The sequence below is a fragment of the Pseudorca crassidens genome, chromosome 14, assembly GCF_039906515.1.
Source record: "Pseudorca crassidens isolate mPseCra1 chromosome 14, mPseCra1.hap1, whole genome shotgun sequence".
NCBI classification, from domain to species: domain Eukaryota; kingdom Metazoa; phylum Chordata; class Mammalia; order Artiodactyla; family Delphinidae; genus Pseudorca; species Pseudorca crassidens.
The window spans coordinates 74116636-74135642 of record NC_090309.1 but is presented as its reverse complement, the minus strand read 5'-3'; the positions used below and the strand labels follow the sequence as shown (position 1 = coordinate 74135642).

General features: G+C 53.5%; 1 protein-coding gene and 1 long non-coding RNA gene across 6 annotated transcripts in view; one reads left to right on the top strand and one right to left on the bottom strand.

Annotated features, from left to right (window-relative positions):
• KLHL29 (kelch like family member 29) overlaps nucleotides 1-19007 on the top strand; it is a 309112-nt gene that overhangs the window by 184816 nt on the left and 105289 nt on the right. The gene's annotated exons all lie outside the window — the stretch shown is intronic.
• On the bottom strand, nucleotides 4924-18738 carry LOC137205418 (uncharacterized). Its single transcript, XR_010934126.1, has 4 exons — nucleotides 18532-18738; nucleotides 11237-11476; nucleotides 9905-10127; nucleotides 4924-6478 (listed from the first exon to the last, which is right to left on the bottom strand). It is a non-coding gene; the product is annotated as an uncharacterized lncRNA (long non-coding RNA).

Here is a 19007-nt window from a genome sequence, read left to right as displayed (position 1 = left end):
ACAGGCAGTGACAGCCCATCAGCGTCCCCCTGCAGCCACCCCTGCCTAGCTCAGCGCTGAGGGGCCGACAGCATCACCGTGCGTTTAAGCACTGGTGTTCGCCTTTGAAAAACCCTCCCAAGACACAAGTGCACTCATTAAGCGGCTTGAGTCTGATGACCTAAAGGGTAGCTTGTCTCGCAGCCCCTCCTGTCCGAGTCCAGCCCTCGGGCCGCTGCCCCGGCCTCGCTTCCCTCAGACGCCCAGCCAGAGTCAGGGAACCAGAGGCCTCACTCAGAAGTAGCACCACCGCCTCCAGGCTCCCATCTCCTGCAGTCTGCTCACTGGGGCGGCCACAAAACGAGGAAGAAAACTCTTTTTGGACTGGAAGAATAGGGCTGCTGCTGTTTTATGGTGGTGTGGTTTACGGTTTTCAAACATTTTAATTAGTTTCATTTTTTAATATAAACGCACCCTGATGTTTTACACAGGAAGGGCGCGGTTCTTAAAATCTCAGGAATAAAATAGGAAAGTGACAGTTGGCTGTTAAAGCGTCACGCTCAGATGTGTTCTTATTATTGCTGTTATTTAACGTTTCTAAGCACCCGCCCTGAGCCAGGAGTGGTGGTGGGGAGTGGAGGGTGAGAGGCCCGATGCTGCCTCCATCTCAGGGTGGTGACTTGGGGGGCTTCCTGGGGACTGGCAGTGGCTTTCACCGCTGCTTGAGCCGGCCCTGCCCCACAGGGAGCTTCTCGGGGTGCCAGTCAGCCATCTGTTTTGTGATCTGAGAACACAGCTGGGGGATCTGGGCTTGCTGCCCCAAACCTGTGCTATGCTCACTTGTGAACCTGCCGACATTTCCCAGCCCCGCCAGGCAGGGATTTGAGCTATCTGTTAAGAACAGGCCTCCTCCGAAAAAGACCCGTCTCATCTGTACAACATTTGAATCAATGAGAAAGCAGAGTTAGAAAGACAGGACTTTAATTTCAGGGCCCCGTCTGTGAAATGGGTTGAATAGTAGCCCCCCAAATTGTACGTCCATCCAGAACCTCCGAACGTGGGCTTATTTGGAAACAGAGTCTATATAGATGTAGTTAAGGTCAAGTTCTCAAGACAAGATCGTCCTGGATCGGGGTGGGCTCTAAATTTAGCAATGAGTATCATTTTGAGAGAAAGGAAAGGGAGCTTTGACACTGGGAGGGGATGGCCGTGTGAAGACAGGCGGAGATTGGAGTGATGCTGCCACAACCCAAGGAATGCCCGTGGCCAGCAGAAGCTGGAAGAGATGAAAAAGCATCCTCCCTTAGAGCCTTCAGAAAGAAAGCGGCCTGCCGAAACCGTGCTTTTAGACTTCCGGCCTCCAGAACCGAGAAAGAATGCACCTCTGTCATTTAAACCACTCAGCTTGTGGTAATTTGTTGCGGCCGCCCTAGGAAACTACTACACTGCATGCAAGTCCCTCTTCCCCAGATCTCCTTAAAGAAAGCCCACCCGAGAGGGGGCTGGGTTCTTTACGTAGTCTGCCCTTGATGCTCAGAGTTTAATCCCGGAGCAGGATGGCCTACTGACCTCCTCTCCGCCAAGTTGAAATGAAACACCATCACACCTTTTTCCTCGATGTCAAAAAATGTTTCGATAAGCTTTCTACTTACCACCCGCCTGCTGCCTGTAACATATGGGCTCCAATTTGGAAAACTTTCAAAGGGCAGTTAAAGTGAGCCGCTCGGGCCCTCCTCCCCTTCACAACCTACAGCAGTGTCCCCTCGGAATCTGCAGGCAACGGGGCACATTGACATGTGTTGGTGTCTACAAAACAGGTACGGATGTGTGAGTGCGGGGCGAGACGTTCACTGTGGCCTGCATGTAATGTGAGCCTGCGTCGGGTCTCTTGTTTAGCTGGAGTAAGAAAATGGGAATGGACAGCCTCTGCTGGTTATTCCTCTGGAAGATCAAGCTCAGAGAGCCATCAAGGAGATTCTTTAAATCAAAAAACGACACCAGTCAAATAAAAGCTCCAAGCGCTAACCGCTCCCCTCTTGTTACCAACTTTAGTTCAGAAGAAAATTCTCTTTGCTGCCGTCTCTGCTCCTCCTTATCTCATTGTAATTGAAAGGAGAAGAATTTGCCGGAGCCGTGGTCTCGGCCACTCCTCATCTTCAAAGGTGGCACTTGGACCGTGTTATTTCTGGCAGATCATTTTACACAACTACAAGACGGTGCTATAATCCAAGTAATCCAAGGTGGGACCTCCTTGGGCAGAAGACCTCTCCAAACCCATTTACCTGCTTAGACCCAAATGCAAGCTGTGGCTTATGGGCCTGTTTCAGAAGGCAAGAGATCCCCAGGTCATCAGCCTAGCGGGCATGTTCTGTGTCTTTTCTCCAGCTGTTCCCGTGAATCTGGGTATAAAATGAGATTGCAACCCAGCTGTCGCTGGCAGCCTAAAGCCCGTAGTGGGGCAGGCGTCACTGCTGCTCCAAGGATATTTATTCTTCAACCCCTCAGGGATCGGAAGCAGAGCTTTGCTCTCTGGAGGTTAGGGTGGCAGGAACTCTGGGAGTAGAGAACCTACGTTTGGGAAGCATTGGCTCTGCCCAGGGGTGTTCACACTGGTATCTTATGTCTGGGAAGTGATTTAACGGACTCAGGTTTAATTTCTTTGGAGGAACATCTGAACCATTTCGGCTAATCATGTCCCTCCAAGCCTTTGGTGACACTGCAATTCCAGACGGGCAGTGCTGGAGGCACGGAGGCTGGGGGATGACTGTGGGGGACAGAGGAAGTCAAGGGTGATACCACTTGGTGTGGAAAGTTATACTTGGCCTCAAACAAAGAGATTGAGTGGAAGATGCAGACGGTGGTGCCAGACCCCACTGTGGGAAATGGCCGTCAGTGGGCACAGATGCGCAGAGGGAGGGCAGGGTTCCTCGGGAAGGCCAAACAAATGAATGGATGGGCTCCGTTTGCCTCGTCTGCCAGAGACTGCTCCGAAAAACGGGGCTGTTAAAGATCAGGACGTTTCGGGCCTCCCTGGTGGCGCAGTGGTTGAGAGTCCGCCTGCCGATGCAGGGGACACGGGTTCGTGCCCTGGTCCGGGAAGATCCCACATGCCGTGGAGCAACTGGGCCCGTGATCCATGGCCGCTGAGCCTGCGCGTCCGGAGCCTGTGCTCCGCAACGGGAGAGGCCACAGCAGTGAGAGGCCCGCGTACAGCAAAAAAAAAAAAAAAAAAGATCAGGACGTTTCTCCCAAGCTATCAGCAACATGGCAGCTGAAATCAGTATAATAAAGGAGATAGATTCCAGGAGGTGGAATCCGTTACTGAAAGATTCTTGGACTCTGGCAATGGCTGCAGCTCACTGCTAACCGGGAGACTTACGTGACAGGATTATCAGTGGCATTAAGCACATTTAGAAGAGAGGATTATACCTATTTCTGGGGCAGTTGCATGCCACCAGGCTCTGGTCTGGCCAGCATGTTAACAGATAGACTGCCGGCTGCACGAAGGTGAATTAGATATTTGCACAGTCACAAGAAGAGGGGAGACTCAGGTACAAGTTTAATGCTGGGTGGTTAGTTCAAGTCCAAGGGAAGGATCTGGTTTGGGGTCTCTGTCCAACCTGAGGAAGCTCCATTTCCACGTCCTCCCTCTCTTCCCCCCACCCCGGCACCACCCACACCCCTGGTGGCCTCCCCAGACCTATGGCTCGGTGAACGCCCTCACCGAGAGGAGGGGACCACTCCTAACTGGAGACAGGAGGGCGGAGTCGGGAGGCAGCGAGGGGTGACAGGAAAGAGGCTGTGCCCAGGCCACCAGCCACCCTCCCAGAAGGGGACTTTTACGCATGACCGACTCTTCTCAGGAGGTTGAGGCACGCTTTACTTGGCTTCCTTGGTTAAGAGCTTCTTCAGAGCTTCTAGACACGCTGAGCAGGAACCACAGTGCAAAACCACCGCAATTTAACAGGGCATCTAATTAAAAGGAGTGACATGAAGGGCCTTTTCTTCCTACTCTGGGTTTTGCTTCTTTCTGTGCAGGGTTCAAAAGTCTGACAATCTGTCTCCACAGGAGAGAGATTACAGTTAGACCTGGCAAAGCTCCGGAGAATATGCTGTTGGGAGCAGTTTCTCGGTGGCCTTTCGGAGGGCGGCTGTGATGTGGCCTGATGGCTCCTCCCGTCTCGGATGTTAAAGCCCAGCCGGGAGCCAGGACTGTGCAGGATGCAAGTTGTCTAGGGGTGCCCACACCCCGCCCTGCCCCATCTCACGGATTGCCCAGTCACCCTTGAAGTTGTAAACAGAGCTTAAATTGAATTTGACCTCAGAAAACGTTACTTCTCAAAAATTGTGCTCAAATATACGCCAACATAAAATTCACCATTTTCAAGCGCACACAATTCAGCAGCATTCAGTACGGTCACGGGGTTTTGCAGCCATCATAATTATCCAGCTCCAGAACATTTGCATCACCCCAGAAGGAAACCCAGGCCCATTCGGCAGGCACTCCCCATCCCCCCGCTCCCTGAACGCACTACTTTTTTTAAGTAAGGGTAAGGTAATAGGATGGCCTCACAGAATGTCCACCCTGCCGACACAGTGGGGGGAAGAAGGGCCTTGTGCTTGGGTGCCCCTCCCCTCCCGGAGGCCGCGTGCTGCGCTGCCTTAGCACAACCCGGAGCGCATTTCAGTGGTCTAAACTCTCTCCTGCCCCCTCGGGCGCTGTCAGCGTCTAGCTGCTCTCTGTGACCTCGGCGTCTGGCATAGCAGCTAGCACATAGCAAGCCTCGGCAACATTTGTCGGACAGAAGGATATAAAAACCGGTAATTCGGTAGCCGATATGCTGCTTTTTATTGTTTGGGGACATAACTCTTTGTCCTCCACTTGTCAGACTTTTGAACCCTGCACAGAAAGAAGCAAAACCCAGAGTAGGAAGAAAAGGCCCTTCATGTCACTCCTTTTAATTAGATGCCCTGTTAAATTGCGGCGGTTTTGCACTGTGGTTCCTACTCAGCATGTCTAGAAGCTCTGAAGAAGCTCTTAACCAAGGAAGCCAGGAGTTCATTTTGTTCTTTTTTTCCTTATTTTCTTTCGAAGACCAATTACTTTTTTTAGACATTTTGCTTTTTGCCTGTGCCATGCGTTGAGATTTGTGTATAGAACAATGTTCCTTTCACAGAGGAGGTTAGTGTGGTGTAGTGGAATCCCCAGGGCCCCCCACTAATCACTTTTGATGGAGTAAGACTTGGAGAATCTATTATTTTGCCTCATAGTCCAAAGAAATGCGCTGTTCTCTCGCCCTCTTACATGGAAAAGTAAGCCACCGGGAGAGCACGGCTCCGGCCCCTCCTCCGCAGCCTCCCCGGGCCACCGCCGAGCCCCCCTCCGCTCTCTGGGGGGACCTGGAAAGATCAGAGGAACAGATGACAGTGCTCGGCGCCCATTTGTCACTCCATCGGAGGGAACCAGTTGCAGTGTTAACAGTCAGGCCTGGTCCTGTGTTTCATGAATATTTTAGAATGTTTGCTGGCAGAATTCTGACTGCACCGTGTCCTCCTCCACGTACGTGTCACCCGTATTCCAGCTCGAATCGGGGCTTTGGGGGAAGGAAGCGCCACTTCTCCACTCGTCGCCTTTATTTTCCTGAAACATGCCGGCTAAGCGGTTCCGCGTCCCGGGTCTGAAGTCCGAGTGGTCTTTCTCGTTCTGAATCCAGACACGAGGACAGGGAGAGCGGTTTCGTTTTTCTTGACCGAAAATTTAGGGGCTAGAGAAGGAACAGCCCATGTGCTGGCGCCGTTGTAACATTCTTCTGGTGTCTTCCAGACTGTCCTTCTGTGGTGGTTTGTTTCTGCAGAGCCCCTCATCCCAGCCCTCCCCTGTCCTCCAACCCCACCTGGGCCCGCCGCCTCCGGCCACTCTCCCCAGAGACCTCAGGTGGTGCTGGATGTCCTAGTCTCCAGCACGCACTTCCGGCTTGTCCTGTCCCCTCTGTGGAGACCCAGTGGCCGGGCCTGCCCCTCCTTCTGGCCTCCCCTCCTCCTAGCCTGGCACAGAGCGGGATGCCAAGTGGGTCTTGGGAGGGAGGCTGAGTTGGTAAGAGGCCACAAGAGGCCCGGGCCTCTGCCTTCGCCGGGTGGGAAAGCACACCCGCCCGCCGGGGAGCAGACCAAGGAGGCAGAGTCACGGGGTCTCAGCACCGCTCACCAGCTTCAACCACCCGCCTCCCGCCAGCTGCCAGGCCGGAGCGCCACGGGGTGCTCCCGACCCACACCTGCCTCTCCACCGGGGCCCTGGAGACACATGCTCCTGCCATAGGCGGGTCTGGTTCCCCGTCTATGTGGTTTCTTCCTGCACACAGTGACAGTGGTACCTCTGGGTGATATTCGTGACCAGTCCTGCTGGGGTTCTCTGGTGATAGAGGCTGTCGTCATGGAGCTGTTTTTCAGAGAGAAGGAGCAACGGCCTCTGTCCTTTGCTAGTGGTCACACAGACTCCCACCTGTGAACAAAATGACACCATGTGTGCCGAGCGTCTCCACGCCCCTGAAATGCAGGAGCACTCTGACTCACAAATTCCTGAAAGGCCTCCGTCCAAGAGGCTCCCCCCTGCATCCACGGCAGGCGCACGCTGTTTGTGAGACCAGTCACCACGCTCGGCACCTGCCGGCGTGGGGCAGCCTGACGCCTGGCGACCAGTCAGCAGAGATGTCTGCTGAGGGCCCTCTAGGTGCCAGCCAGAGCCCAGTCCTCAGTGGGGCTCCGCACTGGGCACCTCGGGGATGCGTCCGACTTGGACCCTGCCCACAGTGGAGCCCAGCTTGGGGTCAGGACACCGACTGTGCCCCAGGATGGATAAGTTCAGACGCTGGTCCTCCCGGCCTCCAACTGTCCTCCCCACTTACGCACCCACCCTAACCCTCCGTGCAGGGGTCTGTCTCCTGCGACATGCATGCTCCTCCCGGCCCAGGGCCCTCTCATTCATCCTTATCGCCCTCACGCCCAGTGGGTTTGACACGTTGAAGGTGCTCCATAAATGTCTGTTAATTGAATGTAATCAAATCGCTGAATTGAGGCAGAAAAGGGCCTGGTGGGCGGCCTGTGTGCTCCTCTCTTTGGACCCAAGCAGCAGGAATGGAGAGAGGGCCTGACCTGCCGTCTGAAGACCCTACACCTCCCCTAGTGAAGGAAATATTGATTCTGCTGTTTGCTTTGCAAGGAAGCCGTCTCCACTGGGACAGCCAGACCTAGTACAAGTGAGATGGAAACTCGGAAGGAGGCAGCGCGCTTGCAGCTGGTCTATTAACAGGGCGGCCCGGGCGTGGCGTGGCAGAGGTGAGGCCCCGCGCCAGTGGGGCGGCCCTGGAGCTGTGGGCCTTGCAGGGTTACTCTGAAATCCCACCCACCCACCGCCCTCAGCTCGGCTCCGCTCTGCGCTGCTGCCGACAGAGATGGGGAACGCGGCAGCGGCGACCCAGTTCACTTGAAGCGGGAGCCCAGTTCTGAGCAGCCTTAGGTGCAGGACTCCAGTGAAGGACTCCTAAAACCCCGCCTGGACACAGCTCAAGGGTCAGCAGACAGAAGGCACATCTGAGACCTACAGGGAAACAAGCTTTTCTTTTTTGCTTCAGAGGAAAATTTGACTTAAGGAAAGCAGGCCAGCCCAGCAGCCATCTGGATGCTACACAGCCCAGAAGCCAAATCCAGTACTCTCATTTCCCAGAGAAGTCCTCAGAGGAGCCTTCCCAAATACTGGGGCTCGATGAACTTTAAAATGGGTGCTAGTGTCGGCAGTTCAGGACAGATGAGGCTGCCATGTACAGCTGCACAAGCTGTGCACTGAACAACTGTGGACTTCCATTCTGGGTCCTGCCATATTGTGAGAACTTGCAAGGGAACACAGCTGGCATTGTGGAATAGCCCAGCTGGCTGTTTTGAAGGAGGCTGCTAGAATACCAAGAAATGGAGCAGCTAGCAGAGCCAGAAGGCCCAGTGTTCCAACCTCTCACTTTACAAACAAAAATAGAGGCCTGGGGAGGGAAGGGACTTGACCAAGGTGGCACATCATCTACGGCAGAGCTAACTGTATGGCTGGGCCTCCTGGCCCCCAGGCCCCTCCTGCCTCTCATCACCTTTTCTGTTTGATTCCTCTTATAATTTACCTTCCTTGGTAACAGAGAAGGATGCAGCCTTGAAGGAAGATCACCTTCTGGAGTTTTCTGCCTTCCCAAGCAGCGTTCTACATTTTCTCGAAGGCCCTAGGCTGGGCTGGCCCTTCTGCCTTCTCTGTTCAGGCTTTGGCCCATATGTTTTGTCCATTTCACGCTCCCCCTCCAGCTCTCCCCAGATTGTTTCCTGTAGGTTTCGGGTTTTATTTTTTGCATCTGCCACCGCCAAAATATGTGGGTTGATGTTCAAGATCTTAAAACTCAGGGAGCCTTTGGAGCAATAAATTCCATCCAACTCCAGGCATCCTGCCCAAGCTCAGCGTTCCTCTCCAGACTTATGTGAGGCCCAAGGGGTGGCCAAGAGCGTGCTAAGATCACCACCCACAGGGAGACCACTTTCCATTCCTACACTGCAGGGCAGCATCCGAGGTCCAGGCTGCCTAGAAAGAGGGTCCCAAGTAGCCCTCCTCGGACCTGACGCCTTCAATTCCCAGACCCGGAGCTAGGCTAGGAGGGTACAACCCTGAGTTAGTGGCAAATCAAGGCATCCTTGATTCAGTGGTGTTGGAGGAGTGGAGTGGAGGAGTTGGAGTGGAGGCCAACCTGTGGAGACTAACTTATTCATTCACTCGCTAATAAACAAATATTTATTTAGCACCTATTGTGTGCCTAAGCAAAACAAACATCCCCGCCTTCATGGAGCTTACATGCTAATGGATGGAGACAGATCATCAAATGAATAAGTAAATGTCAGATGGTGAAACGTACTCCAGAGAAATAAAACAGAGAAGTAAGTCAGAGAGTGCCAGGGTGGAGAGGGAGAGGGAGAGGGAGGTGTGCTGCCGTTTGAAAATCCTGTTTAGGTGACCTTTGAGCGAAGACCTGAAGAAGGTGGGTGGGGAGCCACGGCGGGAGGGTGGGGCAAGAACGTTCCAGGCAGAGGGATGAAAAAGTGGAGGTGCACCTGACCTGTGCAGGGAACGTGTGAGAGACCACCACTCACGGGGCATTTGGACCAGACCCCTCTGGCCACCTCGTAAGGGAGTGGACTGAAAGGACTAGGGCAGAGCCAGGACACAGCTCCGAAGGTCCCACATGCCCTCCCACCTCCAGGCCAGCCCTCTCTCTGGGGTCGCTGTCCATACAGCCAGCTGCTTTCTGGACCAAGCCTTGGGTGCCCGTGGACACCTCAGCCTCACTTCCTGCAGCCCTCCAGCTCTCAGCCCCCGGCTGGACTTCCGGACTCAGACCCCCACGTCCAGCCCAGTATCATCCCTGACTCCCTCCTCACCCTTCTCCCGACAGCCCATGACTAATCACCACTAACCTCCTTGTTAAACTATCCCTGTTATCCGTCCCCTCCTCTCCATCCCCAAGGCCATGGTGCCAGCCAAGCCCCTAACCCAGACTCCCCTGGGTCACAGGCCTCCAAATGGCCTCCCAGCATCCCACCCCTGCCCCCCAGCATGTCCCCTCACCCTCACCCTCTCCCGGGGTAAAACCGCCTCCTCGTTGGGCTCCAGCCCCATCTGCCGATCCGCACCCTCCACCCCACCTGCTGGGGGGCCACCTGCGAGGCGAGCAGCGGGTTCTCAGTGCAGGTTCATCCCAGCCTTTGCCCTCACACCTTCCTCTGCCTGAAGCGCGCCCATCACCCCTCCCACCTGGGGAGCGTTCCCTCATCTCCCAAAACCCGGCCCTATCGTTCCTCCCCTGAGTCTTCCTGGCCAACCTCTGCCACCCCTGAAAGTGGGACTGACCTTCCCCTCCTCTCTGTCTCCTGAGAGGTCCTTGGTAAGGGTCAAATGGAGAAATGAGGACCCTTCACTGTCCCCCAACTTCCTCTTTCAGCACCTGGCCACTCTAGCCTCAGAGCTGTCCTGGGCCCACAGGGCTGGGCGCACCGCAGGTGTGCAGGAACTGTTGGGCTGGTGAGTGGGCCTTTCTTGAGCACCTCTTGAGGCAGCCGGTGCTCGCTCACTGCTGCGGAAGGAGAGGCGTTAGAGTGGCCCCTGGGGAGAGGGTCCCATCCTCGTCAGGGACAGTGATCCCACCTGGCGTGTGGCAGCCATGGCTTCGCAAAGAGACATGGCCAGGAGCTCGGGAGGGTGTTAGGAGCCCGGGGCGTTAGGCTGCATGATGGCAGCTCTAGGGACAGAGGGGAGCAGGAATGGAGAGGTGGGGTTCTTTAGTCCCAGGGAATTGATTTCCACACTGAGCCCCATGCTGCCCACCCGAAGCTCCAGGTCACTTTGACCCAAAGACCCAGAAGTCCTGGAAGCTGAGCCCAGTGTCTCTGAACTCAGCCCCCAGGAGCTGTCATGGGTGCTCTGGGGCAGGTGCACAGGCACGTTCTGACCTGGGGGAGCAGGGCAGGGGCTGGTAGGTACCAGGAAGCGGCTCAGGTTCCACGTGGCGACAGGCCCCCCTCTTAAGGAGCACGGAGATCCGTTCCGGGCCCTGCCAGGCTGGCTGCAGCCCGGGTGTGCCCTAAGGTCAGCCTTTGCTTTGCTAAAATAGACATTTTAGCAGGAATAACCGATCCCCTTTCCAGAGTGGACATGCCAGGGATGTAGCTTATCTGCCCAGAAAAGAAGGAAGAACAGAGAGCTCGAGGTGACCTTGCTGTTTCTCGGGGACAGCCAAGAACACAAGATTCTGCAGGAATCTTTTGGGAGAAAGGGACCATCTTCTGGTCCCCAAAGGGCTTTGTGTGGGAGCCTCCCTGACCGTCTGCAAGTAAGCCAGCGGCCCTGCCCTGCTAGCACGCTGGTCCAGGACTTTATACCTGACCAGGAAGCTTTTTTTAAGGAAATTTTCACCATTTGGTTTTTGTAAGTTTTTTTAAAAGGCTATTTTCCCCACTACCCCACTGCTTCTCTCAGGGGCCTTCTCTGCTCAGGGGCTGTGGCTTTCTTTGTCTTTGTGCCCATCATGGAGTCACACAGAAGTTAGCAAGCAGGATCTGGAGGGGATCTTGAATGCCCTGGTTGAATTGGAGTGGGCCACACACGTCCCGTGGGAGGGAGGGTCTCCCCCAGGCCCCCAGGTGTACTTGGAAGGGATGGAGAACCTCTCAGTTATCAGGGTACCTGGTCTGGTGGCTTGTTGACAGTTCGGTGATTTCTAATGAAATTCAAAAGTGGAGAAAGGGCTTCCCTGGTGGCGCAGTGGTTGAGAGTCCGCCTGCCGATGCAGGGGACATGGGTTCGTGCCCTAGTCCGGGAAGATCCCACATGCCGCGGAGCGGCTGGGCCCGTGAGCCACGGCCGCTGAGCCTGCGCGTCCGGAGCCTGTGCTCCACAACGGGAGAGGCCACAGCAGTGAGAGGCCTGCGTACAGCAAAAAAAAAAAAAAGTAGAGAAAAATCTGTCATTTATCCCAGTGTTTTGTTTACAAAGCCTGGGTGGTTTGGAGCCATTCAGACACTGAAGGACTTGGGTTGGATTTTCCCCTTCTTTTCCACCAGGAACAGTGTGTCATATCAGAAGAGTGAACAGGGCTGTCTGCTTTGAATAGTTCCACAGGGCTTTCACTCTCTCTGAGGCCCCATCTCCGCAGGATGCTGGTGATTCTGGGTCCCCTTGGATAGCAGGGTGTGCGGGTCCCTCTTTCCCATGGGACGGCCTCTCCGCCCCTCCTTTGGGGCAGCAGTGACCCCTCAGGGGGCGTGGAGTCAGGACCAGAGTCCTGTTTACCAGGCAGGTCCAGTGAGCCTTCCTTTCCATCTCCTCCCTCCCCGCTGAGAGGTCCCCAGCTACACAAGAACACCAGCCTGGAGCAGGCTTCTGCTGCCACTTCCTGCGGGCTTTATGCCTCACCTGCCCTGCCTGTCGCTCTGAATAACCAGCCCTGCGCTGCCTCCCTCGCTCGGTAGTTAGGAGCCTAAAATGAGAGGCTGGGTGTGACAGGCCTTGGAGGCGGGACAAAAATGCAAAGGTGTCTCTAGGTTTGTTAGTGGTTGAAAGTTCCTGCCCGGCACGTTGCCCTGCAGCTTCCTGGGCTGGCCTCACTTGGGAGCCCAGGGACCCGCAGGCTTCATGGATAGAGCAGCAGTTTCATGGTAAAGTCAGGCGCTGGGCTGTCAAGGCGGGTAGGTGCACAATCTGGAACTGATCGGCATTTTCCTAAGTCAGAGGCCGTCCACAGTCTTCCTGCCCAGCTCCTCCAGGCCTTGGAATGGTTCCCACCTGGACCCAGGAGCAGGGGCGTTTCATTCCCCCCCGGAAGCTGTGTGCCCCAAACACTCGGGCATGCACCCCCAGGCAGCCCCGGTGCCATTCTGTGCCGACCCTTTTCATCGCCTTTCTGTAAACACGTTAAAAATTGCCTTTCCGAGATTCAGTTTTCCACCCCTCCTGCAATTTTCTGGCCTCCCCTGAGTTCAGCCTTGAGGATTGAAATTCTTTCTCCTGGTCTCCATGAGGAATTGGTGAAACAGAAAAAGCAGGAAATTAATGTCCCAGCCTCAAGGCTCCACACAGTATTAGATGGAATTAAAGGAGAATAATGAGTCGATACACACACAACTCTGTTGTTCTTTGATTTTCCTTTCAAAATTCATGTAGTGAACGCTTCTTCCATCCCACACCGTCTTAGGCTGAGAGACTCGCTAGCGTCCTGAATGAATTTACATACCAAATGGGTTTTAATTTTATATTTTCGCTTAAGGTCAGGACATTTATTTATTATCATTATTTATTACTGAAGCACGAGTGGTTTTAATTATTTTAGTGTTCCTCCTACCAAGCCGGATCGCTGCTAGCTACAGAACAGTTTCCGCTCACATAAATAATATAGTTTTTAATTTCATGAAGATTTAGTATTCGTCTGCTTTGTAAATTAAAGTCATCGTTTACCACAACAGAGACAGAACATTCGGAACACCCTGACGGACTTTCTCGGCAGCGTCTCCTTTGGTGATCACTTTTCCCAAGTTTGGTCATCTTGTGCAGGTGCCCAGAAAGAGGGACCACCGATCCGGGAGGGAAGAGAGCAGTGGGGCGTGGAGAGGGAGGAATGAGAGGAGGGGAAGTGAACCCTTTCTCTCACACGGTATCACTTGCGTTTACATGTTTTACCCATTTGGGCCCCATAAAACCCTTCCCAAGCCAGCGTTATGTGTCTACTATACAGATGAAGAAACTGAGGTGCCTGCACATTAGCTAACTTACCCGCGGCCACTCAAATCCAGGCCACAGGTTCAGATCCACATGTGTCTGACCCAAGGCTGAACCCCTCTCCCTCCCTCCTACAAGGACAGGCATCAGGACCCAGGCCCGGGCAGAGGTGGATGGAGGCTGCGGCCAGCATGGTGGGAGCAGGAACGCAGAGAAGGAGGAAGCAGGCAGGATGGGGGACAGTGGCCGCTGGCCGGGCCGCGGAAGTGAATGTGTGCGTCCTAGCGGAGCGGGAGAAGCATCCTGATTGTCTAGCGGGCAGAGGCCCCCAGTCTTGCCTAGAGGCCGTGTCCCCAACACACAGCCAGGATTATCCCTCTGGATATCCTGGAGTCGCTGAATCTTGTGGAAACCCCTCCCCAGCGTCTCTCCCATCCCCGCCACCTTTTCTTTCCACCTAGACCCTCTCTCTTTCAGGGAGGCGGCCGTGTCAGTAAATTATGAGTTCCCCAATGCGGGAAGCATCTCCCATCCATAACCCATGATGCCTTGTGTGTAAATCACTCTCCCTTGCCTCTCCAAGGCCATCCCTGGCTGTCCCTCGGCTGGCTTCCTTCTCGGAAGCCTTCCCAGAAGGCAGCCGATGGTCAATCAGGAACGATTTTCACATTATCTGTCAAAAGGACACCATTCCATGGCACCAGGTCCACTTTTGCTGCCAGCGTAGCCTCTGGAATGAATAGGTTGTTTGGGGTTGCCATGGAGAAGCTGGGCCCTTTGGTGGTTTGAGCTGTGCTACATGCAATAAGAGGCCCTCGCCCAACAGCCAGAGCAGGGCAGGGGCAGCCGCCTCCCACCCTGGTGCCCTCCCTGGACGGTCAGTGCCCTCTGCTCTGACCCAGCCAGCCAGCCGCATCCCCATCCCTTAGGGTTATTAGCAGGTTAAAAACAGATTAAATTTAAATGACGTCAGCTTCGTTCTGCAGGGGGTTTCTTGAGTTCTCATCCAGGCTCCAGCTACAAAGCAGCCCCTGCGAGACTCAGTCTCCAGGCAGAGGTCTTCGTGCCCTGGTGGCTACGTCCCCGGGGAGAGGAGGGAGCCCACTTAGTAACCGCGTTCATGTCAGCCCGGAACAGAGTCACTGGTACGTGCGGCGTGATTAATCAGGGGCCATGCCACACTGTCCTTGCACACAACCTGGCTTAAATTTAAGCATAAAATAGAGCTCACAATGAGTCATACTTCTCCATAACAGAAGATGGGAGTCAGCGTGCTGGGGGAAGTCCCCTGCCGGAGCAGGAATATACCTCTTTAGCTCATCTTTAATCCCTCCCCTGTGAGCATCTCCCTCTAAATGAGGGACATAGGAAGACTTCGATACCAGGACAAAGCCATCTCTTACCTAGAACGGTGAAATTCTTTCCTCCGTCTCAGACCCAGGAGGACGTAAATAAAGAGGAAATGCCCGGGGCAAACTTTATCCATTTTTCAGATTTTCTTCCCTCTTACTTACGGCACTGACGTAAGTGGTACTTCTGGATTGGTACCAGCCAGATAGGTGCCTGGGGACTCAGAAAGTCTCAGGGCTGCATTTAGAATCAAATAGAGCTAATGGCGAAGCCTCTCCCCCCTGAAAAGGGAAATAAACTAGCTTTCGAAGCCGGATTGCTTGCTGCATTATACCGGGGCGAGGGTGTGGAGTCCGTTTTTGTTAGATGGGCTTCCCCTGAAATCCAGGCCCGCACATTAAAAAGACATTTGGGGGCAAAGCGAGAGAGTGGCATGGACATATATACACTACCAAACATAAGGTAGATAGCTAGTGGGAAGCAGCCGCATAGCACAGGGAGATCAGCTCGGTGCTTTGTGACCGCCTGGAGGGGTGGGATAGGGAGGGTGGGAGGGAGGGAGACGCAAGAGAGAAGAGATATGGAACATATGTATGTGTATAACTGATTCACTTTGTTATAAAGCAGAAACTAACACACCATTGTAAAGCAATTATACTCCAATAAAGATGTAAAAAAATTTATAAAAAAGACATTTGGGGGGAATCTTCCTTTTTAAGTGTGCAATTAGGCGTTTGTTTAGCATTTCCCCTATTTTATAGAGGAGGAGACTGAAGCGTGGAGACTGAGGAGACTGCCTGAGGTCACACGGCCTCAGGGGGGTATTGCTTGGTCTGCTCAGCTCAGCTCAGCGCTTGCCCTCATTCTGGCTGCACAGGGAGAGCTAGGCAAAGAGGTGGTCAGGGAACAAGATAAGGGCCACTTGTAATTAGCTCCTGGCTGCAGCAGACACAGCGGCCGTCCTGAAGGAGGCTGGGCCCGATGGGTTTGGGTGGCAGACACTGGGACGGACAGACCAAGGGGCAGCAGGATGGCTCAGAAGAAACCAGCCTGGCAGGAGCAGACACTACCCGGCAGAGGCTGCATAAGGGAAAGGGCAAAGGAGCAGAGCCACAAATGCCTGGACGAGAGTTGGGCTTGATCTGGAGGAGGGAAACAGTCCTAGAATTGAGATTCAAAGCCCTCCTCCAGGCTGTGCTGCAGACTTGATGTAAGCTCCTTCACCCATCTCTAAAACCAGCATCTGTAAGGCCTTCTCTGGCCCCGACATGTCACCAATCCAGGGCAGGACACAGGGAGCCCTTGCAGGTTCGCCTAAAGAAAAGAGACGGGGGCGTCCATGGAGGTGCATCCTCCAGGTCCTTTCCCCACCCTGCCTCAGAGCGCTGGGCCCTCGTGCTGGGAGGGTTTCTCCTCCCCTGGGTGTCAAGGGATGGGCCCCATCTTCCTCTGGGCCTGGTGCCAGAAGTAAGGCTCCTTTGCAACCTGGGGAACACTACAGGACTTGGAGGCATCAGAAAGGCAGCTGGGCAGCTCTGCAGGGTGTGGGGGACATGGCCTCACATCACAAGGACAATAATGACCAGGCTGAGTGCATGGGAGTTTGGTAATGAAAACAGTGGTGATGGTGGTTGGCATTTATTGAATTTTACTGCCTACCAGGCATCAGTAAGTGCCTTGCACGTATTTTGCATCGTATCCTGTAAGGCAGGTATTATCATCCGCACTTTAAGATGAAGACACTGAGCTGTGGGAATCTCCTTTGCCAAGGTTATTTGCAAAGTAAGTAAACTTCCAAGATTTTGAACTCAGGCTCACCTGACTTCAAGACAGTGTGTAAGAGTTTAACATCCCTGTGTTTGCCTCAAGCAAAAATGAAAATTCTGGCGGCGTTCATTGTACCGTTTGCATACACACGTGCACACTCGCACGTGGGCTGCGCACGGGCACACACAGCCCGGTCCTGGTTGCACCCACGTTCCCTGATGCCAGCTCCCCCTGCAACCATGGATGGTGCGTGGGAACTATCACTACACGGTCACAGAAAGAACTGATCACCCCTCTCCAAGGGCAGATCAAAAACTCACGAGCACATCAGGGTCTGCAACAGAGAAAATTCCCAGAGTGCCTGCCTGCAACCCCACGGCGGCCCAGGGGAAGGCTTTGGCAGAGGCCTGGGCTGCCGTGCGCTTTGCCCGTGATGGGGAGTCTTCATCATGCTGGGTCCCTGGGCTGTCCTCCTTCCAGTAGTGCCACGGGGAGCCTGATAGCTCAAAATGGCCATATTGAAATTAGGCTTGAGAGTACAGAACTGCAGGGCTTGTGCCCTGCAGATCCCAGGGGTGACCTTCTTCAGACTGAGAAGGCTGGGGGAGAGGGGTGGGCATGAGAGAGCCGGGCCTGGACTGCAGCCCTTTAGGAGCCGCCAGCGCTCAGGCCAGCTTGCCTGGGGAAGGGTCACAGGAAGCCGCACATTCCTATCCCAGCATTCTTTCCTACTGAAGAAGCGTTTATGACTTAAGCAGCTACAATGGGGCAGGCAGGGGCAAGGGAAGGAGAGAATGTGTCAGTTTCTCGATGTCAGACAAGAGTGAGGAGAAAGGAGCATCGTGCAGAATCGTGTGAAGCTGGTGGTGAGGACACTGGCTGAGCCTCAAGCCCTGGGTTCGAGGCCCAGGTGTGCCCCCGCCTCACCTAAGTCTCTTAGTGTGTCTTGGTCCCTGTTTCCTCACCTATTAAGTGGGGACAGTACCCCTGAATATGCCACAGGTAGTTGCAGAAAATGTCAAGGAGCTCTCCGAATGAGGAAGCCAGGGCTTTTCCTGTCAGTAATCATTAGAAGACAGGGAAGGAAATGTTGGTTTCTTTAGCTACCTTTTCAACCATCATTGACTCCTACACTAGTGAAATAGCTGTAAATATTTTAATATATATAACATATATAATATCTTATATACATTTAATATAGAAAATATATTTTTATATTTACATATAGAAATATGCATATATCTACACATGTATACATGTACATATACACATGTCTTTTGGAAAAGTAAGAACAAGAAGCATTCTAAATGAGGCTACTGGTACTCACCCTTAATAGTACCCATGATTTTTTTTCCCTCTAGCGTTTCCTGTTGTGTGAACAGAGAATGTGTGTATTACTGTTTGTAATTTTAAAACAAAGGAGAAGAATGAGCCCAGCCTCTTTGCGAGGTGCCACCGGTGCCAGGTCCTTCCTCTGTGCTTCCTTCCGCATGTTGGTTACACAGAGCTCCTCAGGGTTCAGCCACAGCCTTCCACTGCCTTCCTTAAGGTGTCCCCCAGAGGTCCTGGCCCTCCCTCACATTCTGCAGTGAACAGATATATATGCCACTTGAAGGGATAAGCCACATTATCCACAAGGTTTCCAGTGTGGGACCAGGGTGGGAGCAAAGAGGAAATTAGTTCCCACACATTAGCGGGAACACAGCCCAGGCTGGAGGTTGGTGACACCGAAATAATTGGAGGTAAGAGCTGTGAGGCCATTAAGATAAATTTTTGACATAAAAATATAGGCTGGTTCATAAAAGGTTGCAGTGACAATAGGTTATAGTGACAGCTTTTCAACAACTGTATGTGTCTCCAGATGGAAGGGAATTCAGCATAATGAATTATGGGCAGTCTGGACAACACAGCATCCTTTTATAGGCATAGATCTAAGGGAAGAATAAAGTTATTCAGACTGGCCCATATTAAATAGCATTATTGTTAAAACATGGAGTGGAGAACGAGTGAAAGGGTTAGAAGCTTAAAGACTCAGCTACCGAGGCGGAAAGTCCTTGGTCTTCCAACCTGGGCACTGGGTGTTTGTGGCTCCGATCTCTTGTCTAATGAGTATCTTTGTCCCAGGGTCCCAAGCGGACATCCACGCTTACCTGGCAGGGCTCCCGGGCCTTCCTGTGTAGGGAGCATTGTTCCTCCACCAGCTCAGCTGTTACAGTTTTGCCCCTTTGATTACATTGCCTCCACTGACTCCTGGATGAGACCTTCTTAAATGGAATGTTTTCTGGATGGGAGATTCCAGTCAGAAAGAATGGAGCGCAAGGAAGAAGTGGGATCCGTCAGGCTGGGAGATGGGAAAAGACCTGGCTCACACAGAACCCGCCCTGCCAGAGTCTGCTCTGGGCCACTGATCAAGTTCTTGTCCCTGAGTCAGAGAACAGAAGAGGCCACCTTTGGCGCTGTCCACCTGTGTTTAGCTAAGAATAACAACAGCCACAATGATAGCCACCATCACTGCTTGCCTGCGGTGTATCTGACGCTGCACTGAACACTCTGCATCGTCTCACTGAAATCTCAAACAACCCTATGACATAAGTACCATTATTCCCATTTTACAGATAATAAAACT